The following is a 10,250-nucleotide window of genomic DNA, read 5'->3' as shown; positions in this document are numbered from 1 at the left end:
GCCGGCCCTGGTTCCAGTGAGAACAAACCAAGTTTCTCCAACCTCTCCTCATATCTAAAGCACTTTTCCATTGTCACGCAGAATCACTAGGTATGCAACTGAATTACTTCTCTTGGCCCTTGTGCAAGATTCAGTCTTAAAATGAGATTACTAACAGGGGAATTATGCTTGTCTCTTTGCCTGGGGACCTAGGTTAAGTAATTGATAGGGGAATTAAGACAGTCAACAATAATATGTGTATTAAATCGTCCTTTATAGTCATTAAGTCATTATTAACCTTAAATGAAAAGACAGTAATTTTCCCATGTTAGCAGGCTGCTGGAATTATAATTGATCCACACAAATTGGTGGATTAGCCAAGTTTAAAAAAATCTTCAGGAAGGTAGCTGCTAACTGGGGAATTACATTACTGGAGCTCCAGAAAATCGAGTGCACGTGAACGCTTTTTCAAATGGATTACATATTTTTAACTTCTGAAAATATTTGATCTTGAGTTTTATGGTGAACGTGAGTAATATATATTATACCAAGGCATTGGAGACAGTTTTGGAGGGGAGTGTTAATTAGGTCCCAAGCCAGATGGTGAAAAGTGAAACTAGGTGCGTGATCCAATGGTCACGCTGCGCCCGAAAAACAGCTCGCTGGGGTGCAACGTGGCTGATAAAAGTCAGAAGGCTCTGCTACCGGGATCTACATGGCTCGCAAGATCTAACGCAAGCTCACAAGACGATGTGAAAAATGAAATGAAAATGAAAATCGCTTATTGTCACAAGTAGGCTTCAATGAAGTTACTGTGAAAAGCCCCTAGTCGCCACATTCTGGCGCCTGTCCGGGGAGGCTGGTACGGGAATGGTATGTGATATGTGATGTTTGTGATGTGATTCCTGCCCATTATGGCAGGATAATATTTTAGGAAATCTGCATATTAGAGCGAGACAGCAAGTGTCACTTTAAAGTGCAGATTCCCGAGGTAACCGAGGCGTTGGGGTCTATCCCCCTTCACCTTGGCGACCCCAGGCAAACGCCGTTCAGTGGGGACCAGACGGACCGGCATTTGTGGGGTCTCCCAAGGTATCAGAGGCACAGGCAATTTCACCCATCAAGTTCTATAGACCAGGCATTGTCAAACACAGGGGTGCGACCCGCGGGTGGGTTGCGGGCGGGTGTCGGGAGGGTCACGGAGCCGTCCGACATGGCGCTCCCGATCGCACAACGGCAGCAGCAGCCGGCTGTTTATAACGCCGGCTGCAAGCTGCCTTCAAAATGGCCACGAACATGTAAAAACAATGCAGCCGCACTGTGCGTGCGTGCCAGATCATCGGCGCGCATATGGAAAACTACACTCGTGCGCGCCGATGATCAGCCATGCGTGCGCAGTGCGGCCGCTGTTTTTTTAAACGGTTGCAGCTTTTTGTTTTACAAGTTATGGGGGGTTTTATTCATTTTATTCATTTATTTTATTTTATCTTTTTCATTCCGGGGTGTCACTCCCGACTTGGCTCGCAGCTCCAGGGCGGACCCCTTGGTGGACAGGGTACGCCTGCTCCACGCAAGCCCCCAGTATGCCTACGTGGAGATCCCCGACGGCCGCCAGGATATGGTCTCGCTCAGGGACCTGGCTCCCTCGGGTGCCGATCCCACTCCCACACACCTCCCCACCCACGCGACACCCTCCCCTCCCCCGGCGCTCCCAGCATCAGCCCCACCAGGTCCATCCCTCCTTCCCCTGCCCACGCTAGAGGACATGAGAGATTTCGGCACGCTCCCGGAGTCATCCAGCCACTGGCCAGCACCAACACCGCCAGCACCAACACCGTCAGCACCGACGCCGTCAACACCGCCTGTACAGACGTCGACACCACTGTTGCGTCACTCCCAACGAACCGTCAGACCACTGGACAGACTTAACCTCTGACGGGCACCGGGTTGTAAGATGGACACTTAATTTTTTTCCCCCTCCCCTCTGTAAATAATTCACGGATTCTGTATATAGTTCCAAGTCCCCCCCGCCGGACTCATTTTTAACAGGGGGTGAATGTGGTGATCCACCATTGTGTAATTGTGTGTGTGCCTGTATTAGGGGATGTACAGCAGTACCTGTATTACAGGTTCGTCGGTAGTCCCTGCTGGCTAGCTCCGCCCACAGGGAGCCGTATAAATATGTATCAGTTCTCCTGAGCTGCCATTCCAGCAGCTGCAGTCGAAGGATAAACATCTCACGGCAATAAAGCCTCTCTTGTACCGATTCGAGTCTTTAAGTGCAATTGATAGCGCATCACCCTGTGCAGTTCAAAACTCTGTGAACTCATCTCATTTGTACGTACACTTGCCACCGATGATACATACAAAAAAAACACTAATACACAAATTTTGGGCCAAACTCAAACCTACCTAAAATTTCAAATAAGTACCTCCACTCCACCTGATCGATGGCCTCCTCCGCATCCATAGAAATAATAAACACCGGTACCCGCTCCCTTAATGGAGTCATAACCACATTTAACAGCCTGCTGATGTTGCGAGAGAGCTTTCAGCCCTTTACAAACAACATTTGATCCTTGAAGACCACCCCACCGCACGGTAGCACAAGTGATTAGCACTGTGGCTTCACAGCGCCAGGGTCCCAGGTTCGATTCCCTGCTGGGTCACTGTCTGTGCGGAGTCTGCACGTCCTCCCCGTGTCTGCGTGGGTTTCCTCTGGGTGCCCCGGTTTCCTCCCACAGTCCAAAGATGTGCGGGTTAGGTGGATTGGCCATGATAAATTGCCCTTAGTGACCAAAAAAGGTTAGGAGGGGTTATTGGGTTACGGGGATAGGGTGGAAGTGAGGGCTTAAGTGGGTCGGTGCAGTCTTGATAAGCCGAATGGCCTCCTTCTGCAGTGTATGTTCTATGTTCTATCCTCTATCCTTCAATCCTCCCCGCCAGTACTTTCACATCCATATTCAACAACAAAATGGGCCTATACGATCCACACTCCAGCGGATTCTTCCCATTCTTTGGGATTAGTGTGAACGACACCTGCATCAGTGACCCTGACAGTTCCCCCTTCTCCAATGCCTCACTAAATATCCCCAATAAATGCAACGCCAACTCTTGCCACAAACGCCTTATAAAACTCCGCCGCAAAGCCGTCTGGTCCTGGGGCCTTTCCCGACTGCATTCCCCTGATACTATCAATCACCTCCCACAGCCCCAGTGGTTCCTCCAATGCCTGCCTCCTCTCTTTCTCCAACCTTGGAAACTCCAACCCGTCCAAAAGCTGCCCCATATCCTCTTCCTCTCCCCCTGGCTCGGCCCTATACGACTTCTCATGATATCCCCATAACACCTCGTTTATCCTCCCCAGCTCTAACATCCCCTTACCCTTATCTGTCCACACCCTTAGAATTTCCTTAGATACCACCTGGCTCTGTAGCTAGTGGGCCAGCATCCAACTCACCTTCTCTCCACACTCATATTGTATCCGCAGGCCCTCTGTAACTGCCCCACTGCCTTTCCTATCGTCAACCTATCAAACTACCCCTGCAACCTCTTCTTCTCCGCCAACATCTCCTTATTGGGAGCCACTGAGTATCTTCTGTCCACGTCGACTATCTGGTCCAGCAACCGTTCTTGCTCCTCCCGCCACCTTCTATGCCTGTGCACCTTGAACGAGATAATCTCCCCTCAGACCACTGCCTTTAACACCTCCCAGAAAGTGGCCGCCGACAGTCCCCATTCAGAGTAAGCTTCACGGAATCTCCAATTGCGAGCCTCACTTTTCCGTTAAACCCCATATCTGCCAAAAGATTAGAATCTAGCCTCCATCCCCGGCCTCTGCACCTGCCCTTAGCTAAGCCTCACCTCCAGCCAATGCGGCGCGAGATCCAAAATCACAATTCCCACATGCTCTGCCCCCACTACCTCCATCAACACCGCTCAACTCACCACAAAGAAATCCGTTCTAGAGTACACATTGGACATGTGTGAGAAGAAGCAGTACACCTTCTGCACTGGAATCCTGAATCTTCACGGATCAACCATTCCCATATGTTCCATTAGCACTCCAATTCCTTCGCCGTCCCAATTAGGCACATTGACTAGCACCACCGCTGTCCCCTACAGCACCCCATTCACTATCACATATCTTCCCCCCGAGTCACGCACTTCTTTGGCCCCCACAAACCCATCCTTTTGTTCAACAAAATGGCCACCCCCCCATGACATTAAACAAAAAAACAGAACACTCAAAGTCACAAATCACATCCTCCCCAAAAAGCAAAGAGGGGAAAGGGGAAAATGATCACCCCTTTACTAACTTTCAGCAACCCCAAAAAAAATTCCAACCCTCCAGCAACACAAAACAGGCATAACATGCAACTTTTGCAGATTTAACTCCTCCATCTCACACCAACTCTCATTTCTCCCTGAGTTTATGGTCGCTTAGAAAGTCATTGGCCTCTTCTGGCGACTCAAAATAGTACTCCCAGCCTTCAAACATGACCTAAAGTCTCGCCGGGTACAGGAGCCCAAAACGAGTCTTCCTTCAATACAGCTCGGCCTTGGTCCTGTTAAATCCAGCACGCCTCTTCACCAGCTCTGCGGCAATGGCCTTGTACACAATTTCCCTTCCATTTGCAGTCTCGGTTCCCCCCGGCCCACCTTAGAATCCTCTCCTGCTCCACAAACTTGTGCAATCGCACAATCAGCGGCTGTAGCGCTCCCCACTCTCAGCTTCTGCGTTAAGGACCTGTGGGCCCTTTCCACCTCCGGGGTCTTGTCCAGCACCTTCTCCTCCACCAGCCCAGCCAGCATCCTCGACACATACGTTGTGGCGCTCGTTCCTTCCACACCCTCTGGCAGGCCCACAATTCACAAATTCTGTTGTGTGGATCTGTTCTTCTGCTCCTCCACGTTCACTCGCAGCAGCTGGCCTAGATCCCCCAAGATCCCCGTCTCCGATTCCAAGGGCGCAATTCGATCGCTCTGGTCGGACACCACCTTCTCCACCTCACGCTTCAACCCCCCTTGCACCTTGAGGCACTTTTCCAGTGATCCTCACAGGGGTGCTACTGCTCACTCAATCACCCTCGACCAATCGCCATGCATCTCCTTCCTTTGCTGGCGAAATTCCTCCTTGATGAAGGTCATCAACTGCTTCACCTGGGGCTTTCCCACTGCCGATAACCCTTCCTCCCCCCGCCATTCTTGCAATTGTTACTGCGCCACATGTCCCCTCCAGTTCCTTAGCTAGCTCTTTAATTGTTTTTTGCTGGTTCTGAGAATCTTGGGATGAACCTCTTCTTCTGGTTCTGGGGCAGCAGGGTAGCATGGTGGTTAGCATAAATGCTTCACAGCTCCAGGGTCCCAGGTTTGATTCCCGGCTGGGTCACTGTCTGTGTGGAGTCTGCACGTCCTCCCCCTGTGTGCGTGGGTTTCCTCCGGGTGCTCCGGTTTCCTCCCACAGTCCAAAGATGTGCGGGTTAGGTGGATTGGCCATGATAAATTGCCCGTAGTGTCCTAATAAAAGTAAGGTTAATGGGGGGGTTGTTGGGTTACGGGTATAGGGTGGATACGTGGGTTTGAGTAGGGTGATCATGGCTCGGCACAACATTGAGGGCCGAAGGGCCTGTTCTGTGCTGTACTGTTCTATGTTCTATGTACACCTTACACATCATTTTTATTCCGGAGCTACCCCACTAGCGGCTATAAAGTGCCCAAACCAATGCCTTTGAGCCGGAGTTGTCCTGTGTGTGACCGCGAAGTCCATGGCCGCTACTGGAAGTTCTTCATTTTTTCTTCATGTGAGCATTGCTGGCAAGGCAAGCATTTTTTGCCCATCTGAAGGTAGTGGTAAACCGCTTTCTTGAACTAGTGCAGTCCATCTGGTGTACATACATTCACAATGCTGTTAGAAAGAGAGTTCCAGGATTCTGAGCCAATGACAGAGAGAACAATGATATCGGGCAGGAATTTCCAGACCCCCCACAGTGTGTTTCGCGGCAGAGGGAGGCATCCCGTCATTGGCCAGTGGCGGAGAAGATCCCGCCGCTTACAACGAGATTTCCCATTTTATGCTACCTTAAACTCATGGCGGGGGTCCACCGTTCGCAAGAATTGCTGGAAACGTCTGGCCATAGTTCCCCGTTAGGATGGTGTGTGGCTTGGAGGGGATCTGAGATTGGTTTGCTGCAAGTCCATCATCTTTTGTAGATGGAAGGATGCTGATGAAGAGAAGGTTTTAGGGGCTTGGGCGATAGTAATTATATAAGGAGTGTTTTTCAGAGTATCCTTTTGTCTTTTAATCAGACAGCATCCTCTGACTAATCTGGAGCTGCATGGCAATCCAGCCATGTTAAACAGCAGGGTGTTTAAATGCTAATCCAGGGGTGAAATGTCAATGGGTTGAGTACACACAGCCAGACAGTTTCTAAAATCACTCTGTAGCTTAGAGCATCGCCGGCAGCCCATTAGCGCTGTTTCCCACCCAAATCACCAGATCAGTTTAGAAGCTGCAAAGATCAAAAATCCTCATCCCCTGCTGTTGTTTTGTTGTCCTGTCTCAGGCTGTTTTCCCCCAAGAGACAGGCGTGTTCATTTGAGATTTACTCTTTGAACTAATCATGATTGTAAAACTGACATGGATGAAAATTAAACAAATGTTGGATCCTGCCATTAATACAATTTGCTCACAGAATGTCAGAACACGGTTAGGAAATGAAGAATGATTAGAAGATAAAAGAATTTTTAAAATAAATATGCCCTGGGACACAAATGTATTGTTCTCGATTTTAGAAATTGACATGCATTGTTCAAGCTAAAATCTAAAGTCAATAGTTTAGTGATTATGTAAGTGACAGAGAGGCTGATTGCTTTTTTCCTTCTTTCATTGGCATGAGCGTCTGAGAGACCTAACAAGATTTGTGTGGATTTCCACTGGATATAAATCTGAGTATGAGCGGGGACTATTATTATATTAATAATAATCTTTATTCATGTCACAAGTAGGCTTATATTAACACTGCAATGAAGTTACTGTGAAAAGCCCCTAGTCTCCACACTCCAGCGCCTGTTCGGGTGCACTGAGGAAGAATTCAGAATGTTCAATTCACCTACCAAGCACGTCTTTCGGGACTTTTGGGGGGAAACCGGAGCACCCGGAGGAACCCCATGCAGACACGGGGAGAACGTGCAGACTTTGCAAAGACAGTGACGCAAGCCGGGAATCGAACTCGGGTCTCTGGCGCTGTGAAGATAGTACTATAATCTGAATTCTACTTTCTACACTCACTACTAGAGCTACACGGTCTGATGAATTCATCTGCTGAGCCATCTCACTGGTTGTAGCTGTTGTTATTTCCTACACACTATGACAACTAGAAAAATAAATGCATTAATTGCCCATTCCTAACTGCCCCTGAGAAGGTGATATTGAGCCACCTTCTTCAACCACTGCACTCCATGTGGTAAACTTCCTTCATGCCTGCATTTCCTTCAACTCATTTTCATTGTTATTTCAAGTAATTTTAACTTTCTTATGTGGAGTGCATTCCATTGTCCATGATGGAGGTCATTTGTTTATTTCATATACACTTCCAAATAGATCGACTTGTCCATGTTTTGCATGTTAGGAATAAAATTAAACATCATTGCCCAAAGGACCAACCTCATAAAGATCATTATATAAGATACATATTGTCTAAAGAAAGTACACCACTATTACTTAGTCCTTCACAGAGCCGAGGAGGACACTATAAGTGATAATGGCATGATCAGCCAGCTCCTAAACTTTTGAAATCACTGAGACAATCATAGATCACATAATCGTAGAATTTACAATGAAAAAGGAGGCCATTTGGCCCATCGAGTCTGAACCGGCCCTCGGAAAGAGCACCCTACCTAAGCCCATACCTCCACCCTATCCCCAAACCTCTACCCTATCACCGTAAACCCACCAAACCGTTTTTGGACAAGAAGGACAATTTAGCATGGCCAATCCACCTAACCTGCACATCTTTGAACTGTGGGAGGAAACCAGAGCACCCGGAGGAAACCCACGCAAACACGGGGAGAATGTGCAGACTCCGCACAGACAGTGACCTGTAAGATATCTCGCTATAGTAGGGGGAAATAAACCAGTACCGAGGGAACTGCAGCGTTCACAGCTCATCAGGTTTAAAGCAGTTACCATTCGGGATATTTTCCAACACCAAGACTTGGGTTCATGATTGAAAAGCAGTCTCCATTACCCATCACACTGAACTGAAGCTCAAATCTCTTTAAGTGCTGCAAATGTCTCAGTGTGTCCAGATGCTTTGAAGAAAAATTAAATTGCACATTATTGCTCACTGAGGGTTTGCCAATCTCATTTGTCTGACTCTTCCAAAAGCTGGGAAAATACATGCCAGCAGACTAATGTATACAAATAAAAATTAATTGGTTGTGTGTTCATTTGCAGTTAAAATATTGTACAGAAGTAAAATAATTGAGCAAGATACTGAGTCAGCACTATACTTAGAAACAACATAACGGAATCGGTCTGCAATGTAACTAATATGCAATAGGATTTTTGAATAAAACAGATTTGTTGATTGAAAATTTTTTCAGCTGTGATGTAAATTAATGGTGCAATTTATTGAGCTGGTAACCCTATCATAGCTGTTTAAAGTGAAAAGTACATACCTGTGGGACCGTCTACCATTTGCATGGATATCCATGAGAGTGGGGACTACAATACTGTCGTTCGAATTCTACTTTCTACACTCACTACTTGAACTACACAATGTGATGAATTCATCTGCTGAGCCTTTGGGCAGATTGTAGCTCTAGTCTTTCCTAAACATCATGACAAATAGAAAAACAAATGCTATGGCCAATAATCTATACGAGTCCATGGTTAGGAATGCTAACAATAGGGCAGCACGGCGGCCTAGTGGTTAGCACAACCGTCTCACGGCGCTGAGGTCCCAGGTTCGATCCCGGTTCTGGGTCACTGTCCGTGTGGCGTTTGCACATTCTCCCCGTGTCTGCGTGGGTTTCGCCCCCACAACCCAAAAATGTGCAGAGGAGGTGGATTGGCCACGCTAAATTGCCCCTTAATTGGAAAAAATAATTGGGTAATCTAAATTTATAAAAAAAAAAGGAATGCTAACAACAAAACCTGAATGCAGAAGACCAAAAATAGTTTTTTTGCACACATTAAACATTCAGAAACTTTGTCACTAAGTGCAGCCCAGAATTTGTAGTGCTCAATGAGCTGCCGAAGCCTGGCTATGAAGGCTGAGATGGACTCTTCAGGGTCCCTAACTCTAGAATTGAATTTACAAGTTGGAGGATAATCAAGGGCCTTGAGTTACAGTGTGGTCCACAAGCTGTCAGAAGTATCACACTCGTTGGTCCTTCTTTCTTTTTTCAATCGTTGCTTCCTCCGCACCCCCCCCCCCCTCTTGAATCATAAAACAATGCAGGCTGCTTTTACCTCATCACCACTGTGGTGGCTCGAGACATACATTGGAGGTGGTAACAAAGGGGTTTATTAATGAAAAGCAACGGCTGGTATATATACAAGCACAGAACACAATAGGATGGTTCTTGTCTCTTCGGCTCAGAAGTCCACGCTGCCCAGGCCCCCCCGGAGCCCCACGCAAACTCGCCATTGGCCAGGGTTCGTACACTCCCGCATGATTGGCCCCGAGCCAGTCACATGGTCCACCAGACCTGCCCCCTTAAAGGGGCCGTGTTATCACAGTCATGATTTCCCCAACTTCTAGAACACCCTCAGCCACCAACCTCCAGTCCTCACAAACATCTTTCTCTCTTTTGTTTGATAAATTTAGAGTACCCAATTCATTTTTTTCCAATTAAGGGGCAATTTAGCGTGGCCAATCCACCTACCCTGCACATCTTTGGGTTATGGGGGCGAAACCCATGCAAACACGGGGACAATGTGCAAACTCCACACGGACAGTGACCCAGAGCCGGGATCGAATCTGGGACCTCGGTGCCGTGAGGCAGCAATGCTAACCACTGCACCACCATGCTGCCCAAAAACCTTCTCTTTCCACGTTTCACCCTTTCTTTCCTCCCACATGCTTAAGGTGCACTTGTTGTTCACCATCCTGTAAAATTCTCAGGGGCACCTCAATGAATGAGAAGGATGCTATTGAAGTATAAGTTGCTGTAGTACAATAAGTATTCACTGTAAGTCATTCAGCATCCGTAAAGAACAAAAAACAGGTTATGAAATTTTGGGTATGTAATCTTTCCTTGCA

The sequence above is a fragment of the Scyliorhinus canicula genome, chromosome 9 (assembly GCF_902713615.1).
Source record: "Scyliorhinus canicula chromosome 9, sScyCan1.1, whole genome shotgun sequence".
Lineage (NCBI taxonomy): Eukaryota > Metazoa > Chordata > Chondrichthyes > Carcharhiniformes > Scyliorhinidae > Scyliorhinus > Scyliorhinus canicula.
The sequence above is the reverse complement of the archived record's forward strand: the minus strand, read 5'-3'. Positions refer to the sequence as shown.